The sequence below is a fragment of the Mustela erminea genome, chromosome 1 (genome assembly GCF_009829155.1).
Source record: "Mustela erminea isolate mMusErm1 chromosome 1, mMusErm1.Pri, whole genome shotgun sequence".
NCBI classification, from domain to species: domain Eukaryota; kingdom Metazoa; phylum Chordata; class Mammalia; order Carnivora; family Mustelidae; genus Mustela; species Mustela erminea.
Window position 1 is genome coordinate 15,932,782 of NC_045614.1, and position 21,292 is coordinate 15,954,073.

Here is a 21,292-nt window from a genome sequence, read left to right on the forward strand (position 1 = left end):
CAGACTGAAACACGGATGTTACTAGAGTTAAATATGGACGTTTTAGAATGATAGAAGGGTCAGTCCATCAGGAAGACACACCAGTTATAATTACACATGCACCTAACAATAGAGCCTTGAAATACTTGAAGCAAAAAGTAAACTGAAAGGAGAGAAATAAACCACTCAACAATAACACTTGGGGATTTCAATCCTCCACTTTCTTCATTTTTATTTTACTTTATTTCTTTACTTTTTAAAAAAGTAGGCTTCGCACCCTACATGGGGCTCGAGCTCATGACCCTGAGATCAAGAGTCAAGCGCCCTACCGGCCGATCCAGCCCAGTGCTGCCCCATATTCCACTTCCAGTAACAGATAGAGCAACTAGACAGTAGACCAGCAAGGATTAAAAAAAGACGCGAACCACACCGTAAACAGCCAGCTCGAACAGACCTCTCTAGAAGGCTCCACTCAGAATGTACATTTTTCTCAAGCACACATGGAACATGCCTTGGGATAGAACACGTGCCAATTTATAAAGCAAGTCTCAATTGATTTAAAAGGATGAAACTGGGGTGCCTGGGTGGCTCAGTGGGTTAAGCCTCTGCCTTCAGCTCAGGTCATGATCTCAGGGTCCTGGGATCAAGCCCCACATTGGGCTCTCTGCTCTCTCTCTGCCTGCCTCTCTGCCTACTTGTGATCGCTCTCTGTCAAATAAATAAATAAAATCTTTTTTTTAAAAAAAGGATGAAACTGTACAAAGTACATTCTCAGGCCACAATGCCATCAAATTAGAAATTGGTTACAGAAAGGAAGTCGGGAAATTCACAAATATGGGGAAATTAAACTTCCACCTTGGTTTTCTAAGGAGCCAATGGGGCAGAAGAAGTGGCAGGGGAAATTAGAAAATACTTCGAGATGAATGAAAACAAAAACAGGACATCCCCAAACAGCTGAGGCTGTGCTTAGAGGGGTATTTACAGCTCTAAGTGCCCATTAAAAAAAAAAAAAGAGTTGCAAATCAATACCTTAACCTTCAATCTCAGGGAGCTAGCACAACAAGAGCAAACTGTATCCAAAAGCAAGTCAAAGGAAGAAAATATGGATTAGAACAGAAATCAATACAAATGGAAAGTAGAAAAACAAAACTTTCCTTTTATAAGTAATAGAATATCTTTAAAGAAAAAACTTAATACATTGGTACATTGAACAGCATGTCTCTCCTGCTTTTTGAACAAGGGGCCCCACGTTTTCATGTGCACCAAGGCCTGCCCACAACACAGGAACTGCTCTAAAACGCAAGTCATACTTTGTACTTCAGCTGCTTAAAAATATTTACCCTTCCCCTGCCTCCTTAATGCCCTAATGCAGCTTTTCAAGGCTTCTCACAATCCTTGCTAATCCTATATTCTGCTGTTCCACACAGCACACCTTGTACTTCCAAAACATAGATCTCCTTGTCATCGCCTGGACACCCTGTGCTGCTTTTCATGCCACAGTGCCCTTGCACGTAATGCTCCCTCTGTCTGGTATATCTTCTCCTGTTCTGCTTTTTAAAAAAAAAATTTTTTTTTAAAGATTTTATTTATTTATGTGAGAGAGAAAGAGGGAGAGAGAGAAAACACAAGGTGGGGACAAAGGGCAGAGGAAGAGGGAGCAGACCCCCTGCTGAACAGGGAGCCTGATATGGGGCTCCATCCTAGGACCCTGGGATCATGACCTGAGCTGAAGGCAGATGCCTTACCTGACTGAGCCGCCCAGACGACCCTCTTGTTCTGCTTTCTGCCTCCAATTTAGCATTCGTGACACCCCCTCACCACCTCCTCCCTGGAGCTCTTGTCTGAAACCCTAGTTAACCTAAGGCTCTTTTTCTGTGTTAGTTCTGTGCCTTATTCACATCCCCCATGGCATGGACCATGTTTTAACTGTCTCTCTACTAGGTCTCCCTGATAGACGGCAGGCTCCTCGAAGGCGAGGACCTTTTCTTATTTACTGCTGTACTCCAAGGATCCGAGTAGATCAAAACCGAACCATGAGGAGAGCATAGCTCTGCTGCATTTAAAGTAGGGAAAGCATAAAAAGGAAGGCAGGTTAGTACATTGCAACCATGAGTGGGGAGCTGGCTTTCAGTGACTCCATAGCATTTGGGGGAAGGAATGAGATGTTCAAATGAGAGGTGAGGTTGGCCTGCAGAGTCTGGAAAGTTCACATGCCCACTAGAGATCTCTAGTGAATGCAGTTGCTGTTTGGAGTCATGAAGACCAGGACAAAGAGTGGGCTGGTGGCAGGTCATGTGACTGAGCCTCCATGAACCAGATACTTCCAAGCATTACTAAACCACCTGACATTCACAGTAAGCCTAGAAGGCATATGACCTATAGTCATTGGTCTGACCATGTCAGTGGAAAGAGAGGGAGGGGAAGTAGATGGACACAGAAACAGTGGCAGAGCAGGGATTTGAACCCAGGCTATAAGGCTGCAGAATTTAGATCCTTAACATCTATGCTCCGCTACCTCTCATTAAAATGTATCGAGCGGCTTCTGTGTGCTAGAGACCCCACTAGATGTTTTCCGTAGAGATACTGGCTCACTCAGTAACTCAGTACCCTTTCGGACCTCTTTCTCAAGTAACTTCTTACACGGCAAAGACTGGAAAGCGAGGCATTTTCCAGGCCCCCTAACAGCTGTGTTGTGGGTCCCACGTACGGGATGATCTTGTGTGAGACTTTGATCTGCACTACGGCAGAGAGGCGGGGCGTCTGTCCATTTTCCCGGCAAAGGCTGGGCTAGACGTGGCATGGATCGTGCATCAGCTGCTTCTGGATCTTGTGGGTTTCTGGTCAGGCAAGGGAGCAGCCCTTTTGGTCGACCTTTGGGTGGTTTGGGTAGTTGTTTATGGAAGCTTGGCTCAGAGCCAACTTCCTCAGCCCTCAGAATAGTTCTGTACGTTTTCTAGTCTCCTTAATAAACTCCTTAGCTAGGACAGATTTGGTTGCCTGCAGGCAAAAGTCCTCATTAATGCCCTTGGATTCCCTCCCCATAGGGTTAGTTGGTTGGTATCTTCACAAGGAAACGGGAGCTCAAAGAAGTTAAAAGACTGGTCAAAGACAACAGAGCTTTGTAAGTGGTAAAGCAGGAACCCAGATTTAGTTCTGTCCAACTTCAAACCCTGACATTCAACCACTGTATTTTTCTTTTCCTTTCAATTTTTCTGCTTGGCTCTGATGCAATCACAAGCCATTATTTCTGAGAGATCCTTATTATCAGAGGCAACTCTGTTTCTCTCTTCCTCTCTCCGTTAGCCGGAAATGTGCTTCCGAATCTGACAGCTCTAGCCGCATTGCCTTCTTATGACTTAGCTCCCCTGTCGTTGAGCTGGCCCCATGCTGGGAGTTTCACACCACCCTCTAACAACCCCAGAAGGTGGGTAATGTAATCCTCCTCTTAAAAACCAGAAAAGAGACTCTGAGAGCTGTTGATTGAATACCCTGGCTGGTCAGTTAAGGTCATGCTAGCTGTTGGAACAAACCTAACAAGGAAATACAGGCTCAGATATGGTAGGCACTAATTCTTCACTCATCACAAGTCTAAAGCAAATGTTCCTGATGGACAGGTGTTTCTCCTCCAAATGGTGAAGGAAGACCGGGAGGCTGGCACATCCAGGGACAGGGACAGGAAAGTCAACCGGACCAGGGATGGGGACGGGGTGGAAGGCATGTGCAGGACCTCATCATCCCCAGCAGGAGAGTCTTTGCTCCAAAAGCAGTGGGTCCCAGAGTCAAGTGGTGTGTTTAAGCAGAGGAGGGACACAGAGACGAGGGTGGGTGGAGGGTTCGTAGGTTCCCTCTGGCTGCTGAGTGGGGAGCTGAGCTAGAGGGGGAGGAGGGGGAGGAGGGCACAGAGGCAACACTTCACACTTGCATCCCACTGTCAGAGCTCTCTTTCTGCCATTTGTTTTCCCACAAGTTTTTAAAAATGTGATTTTATTTAAATTCAATTCATTAACATATAGTATATTATCAGTTTCAGAGGTAGAGGTCAGTGATTCACCAGTTGCATATAACCACAGGGCTCAGTACATCACATGCCCTCCTTAATGCCCATTGCCCAGTTACCCTATCCCTCAACCCACTGCCCCTCCAGCAACCCTCATTTTCTTTCATAGAGTTAAGAGTCTCTTATGGTATGTCTTCCTCTCTGATTTTGTCTTATTTTATTTTTCCCTCCCTTCCCCTATGATCCTCTGTTTTGTTTCTTAAATTCCACATATGAATGAAATCATAGGATAATTGTCTTTCTCTGATTGACTTATTTCATTTAGCATAATATCCTCTAGTTCTAGCCACATCATTGCAAATGGTAAGATTTCATTTTTTTTGATGGCTGAGTAATATTTTATTGTGTGTGTGTACACACACACATATACACACCACATCTTCTTTATCCATTCATCTGTCAATGGACATCTTGGCTCTTTCCATAGTTTGGCTATCGTGAACTTGGGGTGTTGGTGTCCCTTCCAATGACTAGGTTTGTATAATTTGGGTAAAGACCTAGTAGTACAATTTCTGGGTCATAGGGTAGCTCTATTTTTAACTTTTTGTGGAATTTCCATACTGTTTTCCAGAATGGCTGCACCAGCTTGCATTCCCAACAGTGTAGGAGGGTTCCCCTTTCTCCACATCCTCACCAACATCTGTCATTTCCTGATTTGTTAATTTTAGCCATGAAAACTGTGGTTTCATTTGTATTTCCCTGACTCTAAGTGATGTTGAGCATTTTTTCATTGTCTTTTGATCATTTGTATATCTTCTTTGGAGAAATGTCCATGTCTTCTGCCCATTTCTTGACTGGATTTTTTTATTTTGGGGTATTGAGTTTGTTCTTTATAGAGTTTGGATACTAGCCATTTATCTGATAAGATATTTGCAAATATCTTCTCCCATTCTGTAATTTATCTTTTGGTTTTGTCAGTTGTTTCCTTTGCTGTGCAAAAGCTTTTTATCTTAATGAAATCCCAATAGCTCACTTTTGCTTCTGTTTCCCTTGCCTTTGGAGACATGTCTAGCAAGAAGTTGCTGTGGCTGAGGTCAAGGGTTGCTGCCTGTGTTTTCCTCTAGGATTTTGATGGATTCCTGTCTCACATTAAGTCTTTCATCCATTTTGAGTCTATTTTCGTGTGTGGCATAAGGAAATGGTCCAGTTTCATTTTTCTGCATGTAGCTGTCCAATTTTCCTGACACCATTTGTTGAAGAGAATGTCTTTTTTCCTATATTCTTTGTTGACATTAGTTGACCAGAGATTTAAGGGTCCATTTCTAGGTTCTCTATTCTGTTCTGTTGATCAATGTGTCTGTGTTTGTGCTACTCCTATACTGTCTTAATGACTACAGCTTTGTAATAGAGCTTGAAGTCCGGAATTGTGATGCCACCAGCCTTAGGTTTTCTTTTTCAGCGTTCCTCTGCCTATTTAGGATCTTTCTGGTTCCACATACATTTTAGGATTATTTGTTCCAGCTCTGTGAAAAAAGTTGATAGTATTTTGATGGGGATTGCATTGAATATGTAGATAGTTCTGGTAGCATAGACATTTTAACAATATTCATTCTTCCAATCCATGAGCATGGAAAGTTTTTCCATTTCTTTGTGTCTTCCTCGATTTCTTTCATAAGTATTCTGTAGTTTTAAAAATACAGATCCTTTACTTCTTTGGTTGGGTTTATTCCTAGGTATCTTATGGATTTTTGTGTAATTGTAAATGGGATCAACTCCTTCATTTCTCTTTCTTCTGTCTCATTGTCAGTGTATAAAAATGCAACTGATTTCTGTGCATTGATTTTATATCCTGTCACTTTGTTGACTTCCTGTATGACTTTTTAGCAATTTTAGCATGGAATGTTTTGGGTTTTCCACACAGAGTATCAGGTCATCTGCAAAGAGTAAGAGTTGGACATCTTTGCCAGTTCTGATGCCTTTTATTTCTTTTTGTCATCTGATTGCTGAGGCTAGGACTTCTAGTACTATGTTGAACAACAATGGTGAGAGTGGACATCCCTGTCATGTTTCTGACCTTAAGGGGAAAAGCGCTCAGATTTTCCCCCATTGAGTATGATATTCACTATGGGCTTTTCTTTTATGACTTTTATGATATTGAGGTATGTTCCCTCTATGCCTACATTGTGGAGACTTTTAATCAAGAAAGGATGCTATATTTTGTCAAATGCTTTTTCTGTATCAATTGAGAGAATCTTGTGTTTCTTGATCTTTTTTATTATTATTATTGTGATGTATCACATTGATTGATTTGTGGATGTTGAACCAAACTTGCAGCCCAGGAATAAATTCCACTTGGTTTTGGTGAATAATCCTTTTAATATACTGTTGGGTCCTATTGGCTAATATCTTGGTGAGAATTTCAGCATCCATGTTCATCAGGGATATTGGTCTGTAATTCTCCTTTTTGGCAGGGTCTTTGCCAGGTTTTGGGATCAAGGTAATGCTGGGCTAGTAGAATGAGTTTGGAAGTTTTCCTTCCATTTCTAATTTTTGAAACAACTTCAAAAGAATAGGTATTAATTCTTCTTTAAATGTTTGGTAGAATTCCCCTGGAAAGCCATCTGGTTCTGGACTCTTGTTTGTTGGAAGATTTTTTATTACTGCTTCAATTTCTTTGTTGGTTATGAGTCTTTCATGTGTTTTATTTCTTCCGGTTTTCGTTTCGGTAGTTTTTATGTTTTTAGGGTTTCTAGGAATGCATCCATTTTTTCCAGATTGCCCAATTTGTTGGCATACGGTTGCTCATATGTCCTTCTAACTGACTGTATTTCTTTGATGTTGGTTGTGATTTCTCCTCTTTCATTTTTTTCCCACAATTTTCAAGTTACTTGGGCAAATTCTTCCACGTTTACTAGTCAAGTTCTAGTGCTTGATCTGGAAACTGCAGGTCCTTCTAACTGCTGGTGAAAAATTCTCATCAAGATAAAAAACAAATATTGCCTCTTTCCTTGCAGCTGTAGAAAAGTGGATCCTATCCCACATCTTAATACTGTCTTTGCAAAAGGTGTATCTGAAAAGATCTTCTCTAAGACGCCTAGATTTTGGACATGGTTGCATTGCAGGTATAGCTGTGACCCATAAACTCCAAAATATCTCTGGTTCTAATGGTTTGCCCTGGTAATTAGACTTAAAATGCATCCTTCTCACAGTAAGCATTGTGTAATGTACTGACTTGTCGAAACACTATGTTGTACATCTGAAATGAATATACTATTGTACGTCAACTATAGAGAAAACAAACACAAAACAGAAAATAAAATGACATCTTTATTTTCCAAAAATAAGTACTTGCGAGGTTTCTTTCTTAAGCCCCGAGGAGAACATTCCTTGGGGATTCCTTGATCCTTCCCCTCTTATCTCTTTGTAAGAAAAATATACTCCTTTGTAATTTTTTTTTTTTCAAACAGAGTTTGGTGGCTTGGGCTCATTTAAATGAACCCAGGAGACTTGTAGGGAAAGCCTGGTAGGGAGATGCTGCTGGCTGGGGTTGGGGTAGGGGTGATGGGGATGAGAGAGTTGGAAACTGGACGGAACTGAGAAAGATTCTGGATATTGAATTGAAAAGACTTGGGGGAAAGTCTGCACTGAGCATGGGAAGTGAGCAGGGAGTCCTTAAGCCTTAAGTCTTAAGTCTCTCTTCTTGCTTAAACAGGAAAAGAAGCCAGAGAGTAGAATGTCCCTTGAAGTCTGTTCATTCACAATTACTGGCTTTAAGAGGTCCTTTGTGCAAAATTTTTCTCCTCAGAGTGAAAATGTGAAGGTCATTGACTGTACCTGATCAGTGTTGGAGGAAATGGGGGTGGCAAGGCGGGGGTGTGTGACGTGGGTTCTAGGTGACTCAGAAGGTGGATTTTCCTCCACAGACATCTCAGATGATGGATGGGGACATGAACAGGAACAGAGCTCTATGCTGGAGTCCCCAAAGAGGTGGCAGTCTTGCTGGAGCTCTGCTCAGCTGTGTCCTCTGGCTGCTGAGAGCCTGGGGGTTTAGGGGAAGGCATATTTCACACACTGTGGAGACTGTGACACTGGATTGTTCTGAGAGAAATAAGGACAGGGCTGAATGGCTAGGAGAAATATGCTGGGACTTGAATTCCGTGTGATGGTAAGCATACAAATAGCTATGACCAAGCCATATATAAAACAGAACTCAGACCCACAATGTACAACCATTAGTTCAGGAAGGAAACCCACAACTCCTGTAGCAATCCTCACCAAGTGACTGGGTTGTCATCCATGGCTGGATGTAACTGACAGCTTCCCTCCTGTGTGTCCCCCTTCCAGTTTAGGACCAATAGGAGAAGGCCAAATATGCCTCCCTAACCAATCACAGAGGATGCCCCCACTTCTAGCTCCTCTATGTCCACACCTCCAGTTGGGGCACCCCTGGATCCTTCTCTTTCTTGCTAGAAAGCTTCCCACTCCCCTGCTTGCCTGTGAATCTCTGCCAAAGGCAAGCGGTGGTGGCTGGCTCCCTTCCTACCGAAAACTCTGGAAAAATAGCCTTTGCTTGTTCTCATGTGGGTGGTCTTCCTTTCCTCTTGCACCTGCCTCCTTCTGAGACCTCATCCAAGCTGTCTTGCTAGGGACGTGGGGAAGGGGAAGGCAGACTCTGAACCTGGGTGCTCCATTTTTCTCAGTGTTTGGGCAGAAGGTGATTCTTCCTCAGGGCTGATGCTGGCAACATCTGGTCAGTTAGTGCAACATCGTCCCAGGGCAGCGCAGAAGTGTGATTGAGTAGGGAGGAGGGCTGTCTGCTGGCACAGATTTTCCAAGAAATCGCTGTTACAAGGTCCTGAAATCATTTATCTTCTTTACAGAAGGAAAGCCCACCAAGTTCGGAGCTGTACAAGTGACCTGCATGACCTGCAAGTGACCTGTATTCTCCTTCCCAGACAATTGGTACAGAGTATGCACAATTTTTTCTGGCATTGGGTCTGAATCCTGGCTTTATCACTCTCCGTCCTTGTGACCTTGGGCAAGCTGCTTCACTCCCCAGGGTTTGAAAGTCCCCATCTATTTAGTTCGTGGATATTTCCAGGCTTCTGCCTATGGTAGCACCAGGGTTCTGGGAGGGAGAGCAAAAGCTTGCCAAAACTCTTGAGGCTTGGGCTTGGAACTTGGGTATCATCCCTCCCACAGCATCCTGTTGGACAAAGAAAGTCATGGCCGAGCCCAGATGGAAGAAGAGATTGATTCCATGACTAGATGGGATGAATGGCAAAATAATGGAAAACTACCATAGATGCCAAGGCAGGAAAATGCTACAGATCTTCTCTAAACCCCAGAGAGCTGGTTTTTGCGGGGGGGGGGGGGGGCAAGGAGAGACCTGAGGCACCATGATGGTGAGTGTCCAAAGCCTCTCTGTAACCAGGTCCCTCCCTTAGCAATTGAGCACCCACAATGGGCAGCTGCCAGTAGATGCCTCCCAAAGAGGAGGGGCAGCGGGAGAGTTTCCCCCAGCTGAGAGAGGGGGAGTATTTTATCACTAATGTTCCTTATCATCGTGGGCACATGATGTTTTTTTTTTAAAAAGCAGACCAGTCTTGGTGTTCAGTCAGTCTTGGTCTTCTTTTTCACTTCTCTACAGACTGTTGCTCCCTTATTGCCAACTCTCAGGGCAGACCACTCCCACTGGCCCCTACTCGTGCTGCTGTCAGAGTTAGACCCCGCATCCATAGGGCAGGACCCCCAACTTGGGGAGTGGATTGTGAGGAAGAGGAAGACCACCCCCCCCATTGCAGAGAGGTTTCCCATGGTCCACTGGTACACTCATTACAGGGGTACCGGCGCATTCTAAAGCCCAATTAGACCTGCAAAAGGGATACATAGTACTGTCCCTGTTTCATGGATGGGGGACCAGAAGGCCGGAGAAGCCCAGAGACTTGCCCAAAGGAACGCAGCTAGGAAGGACCCTGGAGGCTTGACTATGGACTTAGTAAATTGATTGATTTTTAAAGATTTTATTTATATATTTGAAAGAGAGAGACACAGCGAGAGAGGGAACACAAGCAGGGGTAGTGGCAGAGGGAGAAGCAGACTGCCCGCTGAGCAAGGAGCCCAATGCGGGGCTCGATCCCTAGGACCCTAGGATCATGACCTGAGCAGAAGGCACGAGCCACCCAGAATGACTGAGCCACCCAGGTGCCCCAGTGGAATTATAAAAAGAAGAGGTTTTCTGTGGAGCATTTGAGGAGAAGGGAGCCCCCATCAATTTGGATTTTTGGAGAGGACTCATGGTACCAATTGGTCATGGTGGGAAACCAAATATGTTTAGCCTCCAGCTCTGGGGAGAGAAGTCCTGGGTTGTAGTGCTTGCTAATTGCTCTGGTGTAATCCTGACATTACATCACCAAAGAGAGTCTGGAAGAGACGCGCTCAGCGGTCTCTTGGGAGCCAGCAGAAGGGGCTCCCACAACATAGCTGGGGGCACCAATGAAGAAGCAGGGGCCAGACGCACCATGGGAGTAAAGTGATGCTGCTGGCTTCCCCGTGGTCTCTTTGATGGGCTCTGCCATCCTTATGGCGCTTGGTCATGCCTTTTCTGAAGGATTTGAGCCATCTGCAGCTAAGGAACACCGGCTGTGGGGGGTGGGGAGGGAGTTGAGCTCTGCTTTTCTACTCTCAGGAAGGAAAGCATCCAAGAGCTTCACAAGAGTGGGGTTTGCAAAATAACTGGTCTCAGTGGTTGAAGAGGCTCTGTGGGCCCGAAGGATGATCTAGAGGAGCATGAGGGCGGCCTGCCTTTAGGACAGGGGAGGAGAAGACGCTGGGAAGGCAGTGAGGGACCTCCCACCTGAGCCTGGCTTCGCAGCGGGGAGACAAAGCAGAAGCAAGAAGGAAAATTCATGATCAACAAATCTTTGCAGAAAAATGGCAGGCAGATTAGTAAGTAGGAAGATATTCTAATTTCAACATGCATGCAAATTCTGTGCTTTGTGATTTTTATTTGGAATTACATATAGGGAAGAGGCAGGACAGATGTCTCTTCCTGTCCAGGGCACTAAAGGGATTTATTCAGTCCCAGCCCACTGCCTCCTGACCCACATCCGCCTTCTCCAGGCAGCACTTCACTCAAACACAGCCGCTAATTGAACCTCGTTCTTACAGTAGGGTGGAGGGAGCTGTTTCTTCCCCCTGGATTAGAAGCCCAGCCGTCTCTCTCTGAGGGCATCCTCAGTAACAAAAGAGACCAAGTTGAGGCAGAACACACCTCACGAGCCCCCCCCCCCCACACCATCTCTGCAGAGAACATCCACAGACAGAGAGAACCAGAGAGACACCAAGCACCCTGCCCCCAGTCACGGGAGACCATCCTTGCTCCTGATCATCTTCCCAGCTCCACGACCCAAGCACCCAGGAAAGGGTATTTGAAATTGTCATTACCGTTCTCCAGTAGCGTCTTACGGACCTCCGGGCGAGGACAGTGCCATTCACTCAGGGAACGTATGGTCCCGCAGGCGCATAAGAAGGTGGGTCCTTCTTGTGATGTGCTCTGTGGAGGACAGATAGGGCTGGACCGGAGGGATGGAGCAGAAAAGAACAAAGAGCAGGGTGTAACAGTGAGGATGGGGGACATCTCCCGCTCCGTGCCCTTTCTCCCAGAATCCCACAGCCCCATCGAAGCATGAGGAAAAAGACATCCGACAATCCCAATCCACGGGGCTCTCTTCCAAACCCCTGCCCAGTAATCCTCCAAACTGCCGAGATCATCAAAATCAAGGAAAGATGGAGGAATTGTTGTGAATCAGAGGAGCCTACGGAGAAATGACAACTGAATGTAATGTGGCATCCGGGAGGCGGTCCTGGGACAGAAAAAGGACATCAGGGGAAAAACTAACGAAAACAGAGTAACGGGTGAGGTTTCACGTACCAATTAATTTCTTAGTTTTGACAAATGTACCATGGTAACAGATGAGAGCATAGCGGACGCGGGGCGTGGCGTCTATGGGAGCTCGCACTACTATCTTTGAACTTCCCTGTGAATCTAAAATGACTCTCAAATTAGAAGGCTATTTAAAAGAGAATGAAGAAAAGAGACATTGCTTCCTAGTGGGGCACTTGGGGACAGCTTTGTGGACACGGTGTCATCTGAGATGTTGACAGCATGCAGGCTTGGGTGGGATGGGGCTTACAGTGGGTAGAAGAGCCAGCGCAGAGACTCCGAGAGACAGAGGAGGGGACCTGGCTGTCGCCGGGGCGCTGTTTGTCTCCCTGGAGCCGCGGTGATCCCTCTCCCTGCTCTGGTGAAAAACAAGTATGTAGTTCCTCCCCAGAAACCTGCACACCGATGTTTATAGCAGCTCTGTTCATAATTGCTAAAACCTGAAAGCAACCAAGATGTCCTTCAGGAGGTGAATGGATAAATAAAAGGTGGTCCGTCCAGACAATGGAAGAGTATTCAGGGCTACAAGAACATGAGCTAGCAAGCTATGAAATCACAAGGAGGAAGCGCAAATGCATTTTACTAAGGAAAAGCAGCCAATCTGCAAAGGCTGCGCTCTGCGTGAGCCCAACTATGTGACATTCAGCAAAAGGCACAACTATGGAGACAGATCAGTGGTTGCCAGGGGTCGGGGGAGGAGGGGTGAGTAGGCAGAGCATGGGATTTTTTAGGGCAGTGACATTTCTCTGTATGAGACTGGAATGATGGATACATCATTTCAGCTTGGTCCGAACCCATAGTAAGTCTAACACCTAGAGCGAGCCCTACTGTAAACTGTGGACTTTGGGAGGGGTGGTGACGTGTCTCTCTGGATTCATCGGTCCTAATGAGTCTAGCCTTCTGGTGGGGAGTGTTGACAAGGACACTGGGCATGGAGGTGGAGGGGAGCGGGCAAATGGGAAATCTCTGTACCTTCCTTTTAATTTCACTGTGAACCTAAGACTGTTCTAGAAACAAAGTGTTTTTAAAAAAGCGGTGGTGGGGGAACGCCTGGGTGGCTCAGTCTCTTAAGCGTCTGCCTTCAGCCCAGGTCATGTTCCCAGGGTCCTGGGACCGAGTCCTGCATTTTGCTCCCTCCTCAGCTGGGACCCTGCTTGTCCCTCTGCCTCTGCTCTTCCCCTGGCTTGTGCACTCGCTTGCTCTCCCTCTCTCTCTTGCTGAAAAAATAAATAAAATCCTAAGAGGAAAAAAAAAAAAGGCAACCAGAATAGAAAACAAAAAACCAAGTGTGCTGGGAGTGAGCAGGTGTCCAGACGAGCCCTCTCCGCTGCAGGTTCAGCTGCTGAGCTCCCTTTGAAGACGCCCAGCCCTGGACAGTCTGGGAGGCTCTGCTGTAACCAAAGTCCTTCCAGGGCCCAGGGGAGCACCGAGCTCTTCCATTGCTGGGGGCCCGGGAGCACAGCAGACATCACACACTTACCAGAGTGCTTTGTGTTGGAGAATCCCTGTGAGTGGGCATTTCGCTGACTTTCCCCTGGGACTGAAGCCCCATCCCCCTCCCCACTTTCTCCAAAGTCCTCCCTAATGGGAACATTTTGTTGAATGTAATGTCCATACGCATACTGCTCCCTGTTCATGGCCTTCCTGCCGCTTAGCCTGCCACAGGGTCTCCTCCCAGGCCTGGAAACCAAGCTGATGGGCCCGCAGGTGGGCCACTCTCCTTCCATTAAATCTGAAAGGTCAGCTCTCCCAGGCCCTTTGCTGCCCTAGCAACCCTGTTCCATCCTTACAGTGGCTGCTCTGGAAAAGGGGAAGAGGCTGAGTTGAAAACTCTGATTCTGCCCCTTCCATCCTGATTCCCAAATAACTGACCTGGAGACCAAGACGAGCTCCAGCCTACCGAGCTGTCTGTCTTTTGAAGGGAACCAGACAATAGCTAAAGGACTAATGCTGTTTCTAAGAGGGGACGATGGTGTGTCCTCCGAAGAAGCCCAGTCTGGATGGTCCCCGGTGCACATGACAGCTGCGTGATAGGACCCAAATTGGAAGAGGATCCTGCGACCTCCAAACCAATTAAATGCTTTCTCAGGAGCGGGGAACAGCTGCATGAGGAAAGCACTTGTAATTGCTCTGGGTAGCAGGTGAATGTTTTTCTGCCACCAGAAGTGGCTCTAGCCACCGTGGGAGGTATTGACTGTGGGTGTTGTCTGGGTCTGGAAAATTGAACTTGGAAGCAAGAGAAGTGACATTAGCAACCTGGCATTTTCTACAGACACTCTAACAAGGCAGAGTGGGGCTTCTGGGGGAATAATTACTTCCAACTATCAGGGAAGTTGCCTGGGCCAGAAACAGGTGCCTTTGACACATGACTTGCAGAGGGGCAGAGAATTTGGGGGTGGGGGTGGGGGTAAGGTTTTGGAACCTCTGTCTCCAATCATGCCCCTGGAACTGCATCCAGAAGTGTCTCTAAAGATGATTTCCTGGGGATAGAACTTTCTAGAACTTGATTGGGGTTGATGGTCACGCTATTATAGTCATCTGTCAAGACGGTCATTAAACTGTAAACTTCAAAGGGTCAAGTCTATGATATGGACATTATTCCTAAATTTAAGCACACGCGGAACGCACCGACCCAGTGTCCCTTGAGCCTTCTCCCTTCACCCAGACCTGGGTGTGCCTCTGCGCCGCCTGATGCTAACCTCATGTCCTGCCTACAAACCCCAAAGCTCCTTGTATAATTCTTCAAAGGAGGAGAAACAGCAGCCACCAGCAGAGGATTTTGAAAACCTGGAAACCTCTAAAACAGGGGTCTACCATTGTGGATACTCCTGGAACCACCGCCCGCCCCCATCCCGCCCCCCAGCTCTGACATCCCAGACCCAGGTTCCACCAGGTCCCTGGTGACAGAATCCCTGGGGATGGGACAAGGCTTCTGGACTTTTAAGCCCCTCCCCCGACCCCACCCCCTCCCCATGATAGTTTTATGAACCTCAGCTCTCAAGTCATGAGGAATGTTTCGTGTTTCCCACCCTTTGCTATTACATCTCTGGAGATAGTGTCAGAAGACAATATTTGAGGTTCTGCCCTCTCCCCGCCCCTCCCCCGCCAGATTCCCCCAAACCCTCCAATTCCGCAGGTGCTTGGGGGCCCTCAGATTTCCATCTTGCTGCTATGGTGGGAACTCAACAGGCTCCTCCCTCGACCACCCAAGGATCCACTTGAAACTTCGGCCCTGGGTTCCCGCTGCCTCCCGACACCTGCCACTCCTCCCTCTGTCCCTGGGGATGTGTGAACAGCCTGTGTGCCCGGAGGAACATGGAACCTGGAAATGAATTCTGGTGCCAAGCCCCCTGTTGGTGGTGGGATTTCTTGAGGGCGCCGGCCCCGGGGCAAATCAGCCTCCCCAACCTCAGGCTTCTCATCAGCAAGTGGTGGGAAAGGGATATGGAAGGACCCACTTGGGAAACTCCAGCATTCGACGCCTAGCTCTCTCTCCCGCACCGCTCCCTGGAGGGCGGGACCTCACATCCTTGTTCTCTGTCTCTGGATTGCCAGCAGGAGTCACCGCCGTGATCCCTGTCATCCTTTGCCAAATTCGTTATTGCCGAACCTTGTTTCTCCTGGGGAAAGCTATTTTCAGGCTGGCCAGTGAACTCAGAGCGCAGTGCTGGCCTCCTCTGGAACAGCTGCCGGTTCCTGTGGGGAGGCTTCCGAAGTGACCCAGATTTCCAAATGCTCCTGTCTTCAAGGAAAGGCTGTGACCGTGGCCACGCCCACCCATGCACCAAGGGTCAGGATCTTGAGCCCTGCCTTTTCTTCCACACCTTCTGGTCCTTTCTTGTGTAGCCCTGATGGGCATCAGGCTGTCCCCTCTGGAGGAGAGACTCGGAGAGCTCCGTGGCCAGCGGTGTTGCATTTTGAAGCTTTTCCAGAATTGATTGGTTGGGATCTTTTTTTTTTTTTTTTAAAGGGTCCCTCCCTCAATGTTGGTAAAGTGGCTAGGCTGCCAGAAAAACTAAGACGTGGACTCTCAGCTCTCGATTCCCTCACCTCCTCAGAGGCCTGGGGAGGCGCATATCACACCCCAGGGCACTTGTTTCCCATTCAGAGGTGCTGAATAAAGGGCATGTGCTGCACTTGGCAGAGTGGGACTGAAGTGGGGAACTTAAAACAACAGAAATTGACTCTCTTACAGTTCTGGAGGCTGACATCCAAAATCAAGGTGTCCCATGCTCCCTCTGATGGTCCCAGGGAAAAATCCCCCCTTGCCACTTCAGGGCCAGGGGCCCCCTCCCCTGCTGCTCTGCCCCGTGCCCTCACTCCAATACCTGTCACGGGGCCACCATCGTCATGAGATGGCGTTGGCACAGAGCCTGCTGCAACTCCACTGGAGGGGTTTTCTGGCAAAGTCTGAGCAAGGTGAGCTCGACCTGAATCTGAAGACCAAGGTCAACTTCCAGAAGACCTTGGGCAAATCACTACTCTTTTTTTTTTTTTTTTTAAGAGTTTATTTATTGGGGCGCCTGGGTGGCTCAGTGGGTTAAGCCTCTGCCTTCGGCTTAGGTCATGATCTCAGGGTCCTGGGATCAAGCCCCGCGTCGGGCTCTCTGCTCAGCAGGGAGCCTGTTTCCCTTCCTTTCTCTCTCTGCCTGCCTCTCTGCCTACTTGTGATCTCTGTCAAATAAATAAACAAAATCTTTAAAAAATAAAAGAGTTTATTTATTTATTTGACAAAGAGAGCACAAGTAAGCAGAGCAGTAGGCAGAGGGAGAGAGAGAAGAAGGCTCTCCACTGAGCAGAGAGCCCGATGCAGGGCTCGATCCCAGGACCCTGGGATTATGACCTGAGCCAAAGGCAGACACTTAACCAACTGAGCCACCCAGGTGCCCCTAAGTCACTACTCTTAAAGCATGAAACTCCCTGCAGCCCCACAGCTTAATAGGATTAAGTTCTAAGACTGTGATCTAAAGAGGAGCCCTCCAGTTTCTGCAGGAAATTCCTGCCCAGGAAGATGAGGTTACACCTAACTTTATTATTTGCCTCATGAGCATTCCAAAGAGCCGTTCATCTGAACTTGCGTTTATTACTCTACTAGACTTCGCCAGGGTAAACAGCCCCTTTCCCAGAACAACAGGTTCCTCAGCTGGGCTTATCAAACACTTTTTACTCTTATTTTATTTTTAAAAGATTTTATTTATTTATTTATTTATTTATTTATTTATTTATTTATTTGACAGAGAGAGACAGCAAGAGAGAGAACACAAACAGGGGGGAGTGGGAGAGGGAGAGGGAGAATCAGGTTTCCTGCTGAGCAGGGAGCCAAACTTGGGGCTCGATCCCAGGACCTTGGGATTGTGACCTGAGTCGAAGGCAGATGCTAAACGACTGAGCCACCTAGGCACCCCACAACTGTTTAAAAAATCTTCCTTTCTCTATTCTCCAATCCTCAACTATTATATTAAAAAAAAAAAACTCAGTTCAATCCCAGTCAGCTCCTCACCATTGAAGACCTATCTTAAACCAGACCCCCCCTGAATCACGTAACTATGGCACCCTTGACCTTGATGCTCTGAGCCAGTGCCTCTCTTGCAGAAAGAAGTGGTGAGTTGAGCTTTGTTGGCTCTGTGGGCTATCTAGGTTGTCAGGAGTTGGCAGCTGGCACCTCTCTGAGTATCTATCCCCTGTATTTCAAATTTCTATTTTATAAGTATGTAAATGCATAGCATTATACATAAATACATATTTCCCGTTATGTATTTGTCTATTTACATTTTATAAAGTCTATAAAATGAGTTAACAATTCCCTACTTCCCCCTCCACATAGACTTGTGGGTCCCCCACTCACCCCCACCCCAGCACCAAAGAGGAAAACAGAGACTAGCAAAAATTCTCATCAGCAGAACACACTCCAGGATCAAAAGGAACAGCTACCCACTTGGGAGGTTTGAAGTCTTTTAAATATATGTAAAAGAATTCTGTAAATTGTTGGCGGCTGCATAAACTTCAGGGACAATTATTAGCAGTTAGACGCTTTTGTCCCTCTACCCTTAAATGGAAGCTTTTGAACCAAATAACAGAATCCATGGAGGCGAAATCAGCCATTTGTTGAGAAATTCTGGGCTCTCGACCAAGAGTTTCTTACCTTTTGTTATTCGGGAGTAGACACACACCCTCACCTTCTCCTGGGCTCAGGGTGGATCAGAGTGATATCTGGTGCTGGAGGGCTCGGTGCTGGGTGTCTGCTCGGTCTCCCTGCTGCCCATCTTCAGCGCCTTACCTCGCCCCCTCTGGGTGGGAGTCACAGGAGAAATTACTGTGGAGTAAGCTAAGAATCTCCCATTTCCTAAGTGGTACCCACTTTAGTTTACTCCCATTTCCTAAGTGATACCCACTTTAGTTTACTCCCATTTCCTAAGTGGTACCCACTTTAGTTTACCCACTAAGTGGTACCCACTTTATCTGAACTGGCTTTGGAGAGTTTTTTGATGGGCATTTTATGTAAAAAGGAGAAGATGTGCTATACTGGAGTTGTGCAGAATTCCTCAGTGGTCAGGGGCCCACTGTGATGGTTTCTCTGAGTGCCCCATGGGATTCTGGGGGTGGGGCTCTTGCAAAGCAGGCAGCTGCCAACTGGCCAGCACGTCTGTGGTTTGGCCAAGGGGGAAAACGCAAACCCCTGTTTCACTTTCCCCAAATGAACCTACCATAGACCTCATTCTGAGTCAGCGCCCAGTCCAGATTTGAGCATGGCTTTTGGTTGCTGTGCCTGTTCGGTTTTTGTTGATATTATAGAATAATTCTCCCAGTTTTTTGGTCCCCAATTATGTGGACGTTCAGAGAAGATGACTGCTCATAGAATGTTCTACCTTCTGGAATTTGTCAAATTGTTTCTTCCCGATGTCATTTTACTTGTTTCTCTCTTTCTTGCCAAGTGGGAGTTAGGGCTCAAGTCTCAATTAGATTCCTTTTTGGCAAGAATACTTCATGGATATTTTTAAAATAATTTTCTTTCTGGTAATAAAATGAATTCAAATTCAGTGTAGAAAAAAATTTTTTTAAAGAAGTAAAGATATCCCTACCATCCCCCAATAAGTATATTTTGGTGCATTTCTTACCAGTTTCTTGTTTTCTGGATGTATATAAAACAGGAACAAGAGAAAAAAGACATAAATGTTATATTTAAAAACAAAATTAAGCTCACAGTCTCTTTGCATGGTAATGTGTGTGTGTGCGCATGCATGTGTGTGCATGTGTGAAAGAGAGAGAGACAGAGACAAAGACAGAGGCAGAGACAAGAGACAGAGAGATCCATTATTTTATCTGTTTTCTTGTTGGGCATTTGGGCACTTTCCAATTGGCGTCCTCTACGTATACAATAACCATACTTGCGCACAAAGCCTCATCCCTTTTCCAAAATGGAATTACTAGACCAGTATTATGCACAAGATTTTTGACGCACATTGAAAGGATGCCCCAGCTGATTCATATTTACATCAGCCAGCCATGTCCGAGCCTGTCCATTTTGCCTAAACTTCACCAAACTGGAATTGTCTTTAAAAAATATTTTGATAGAAGAAAACACAGGGGTATCTAATTGAGTGTTCATACCTGATGATTTAAGGAAGCTGAGCAGACTTCCACATGCTCATTAGCCCCTCGGGTTTCTCTTTAGCAGAATTTTATCCATCATTTCTTGTCTGAGGGGATTTTTAGCTGTATGAAGAAGAATCGTCCTATGTCATGGATGTCGTTCTTATCAAGTTGTAAAATGAAAAGCCATCTCGGAGCTCACTCACAGCTGCTCTCTCTGTGGGGTGGAGGCTGGAACGTATGACCCGCTGAGCCGAGCAAGGTCTGTGGCACAGAGACAGCGCCTGGCACTGTGCCTGGCACTGAGGAGTCCCACCGCAAAGGTTGAGCGCGTGCTGCCTTTGCAAATGTACACTCCCAGGTGATCCCAATAAGCCTCAGAACGTGTCCCCTCCTGTGACCATGGGGACCCTGTACTAAGCCACCGGGATAATGCTCAGTGCACAACCTGACCTCATGTACCTCCCTACCTCCCACTTCATCCCTCTTGCTCCATCTGTGCCTGGTCAGTCCAGACCTGCTTGGATTTGCCTCTTGATTTTCCCTTGGCTGAACTGCAGATGAGCTCCCTGGTTCACTGGGGTCTGATCTGCAAACGCCCCGCCCCCAGCATCACTGTCAGGCTGAGATGCCTGGCTTAGAGAGTTGTACCTCTGAAGACTGCTGAGGGTGGGAGCTGGGTTGGGTCCAGAAGCAGACTTACGCCTCCAAAGAAAGTCCAGTCCAGGCTGGCTGGGTCATGAGGACACCCTGGGCAGATACCTTGCTGTCCCATCAGGTTGATTTTTTTTAAGGTTTTATTTTTTATTTTTTTTTAAGATTTTATTTATTTATTTGACAGACAGAGATCACAAGTAGGCAGGCAGACAGGCAGGCAGAGGGAGAGAGGAAGGGAAGCAGGCTCCCCGATAAGCAGAGAGCCCGGCACAGGGCTCAATTCCAGGACCCCGGGATCATGACCTGAGCTGAAAGCAGAGGCTTTAACCCACTGAGCCACCCAGGCAACCCTAAGGTTTTATTTTTAAGTAATCTCTATACCCAACATGGGGCTTGAACTCACAGCCCCGAGATCAAGAGCCACATGCTCTACCGATTGAGACAGCCAGGCACCCCCAGGTTGATATTTTTAAAAAATTCTTTAATGGGAAGGAAATAGAAAGTAATTTTCTGTTTTAAAAAACAGTGTGCAGAGAGCTCTTTTCCACTGTGTTCCCGGAGCGTCTCTCTAACCCCTGGTTCTGAGTTTTCCATGTTCTCCAACCAGAATGTGAGTGCCCAAGAGGTAGACTTGCCCCATTTGTTTTGGGGTCCCCAGCACCTGGTGCAGTGTCTGGCCCATAGAAGGTACTGGAAGGAATCGCTGACTCTTTCTGTAAAAGGCAGACACATGGGCTCAATGGGAGGGGCAAGAAATCCACACCCCAATGCTCCCCTTCAGATACCAAGGGCCACTCCAGCTGGGCTGTGGAGGGAGGCTCAGGGATGTCTCTGCTCCCCTCAGCTGTTCTAGGAATTCGCCTCTCTGCATCTCGGCTCACCTGCCCCTCACCTTGCCCAGGATTAACTGAAAGGCAGCAATCCAGCTTGGAGGAAGAGATCAAGGACAAGGTGGAGGGGGTGGGGCTGAATGAGGTCTGGGGCTGGGCGGGTCCCTAGGCAGCCCCAGACACCGGAAACAGGAAGTCTGATTTGAAACTGAGCTGCTGGAGGCGGAAGGTGCTTCGGAGGCCACCTTGAACAATTTATGATAGCCTGTTACAGTTCTTTCCCACCCACCTGCA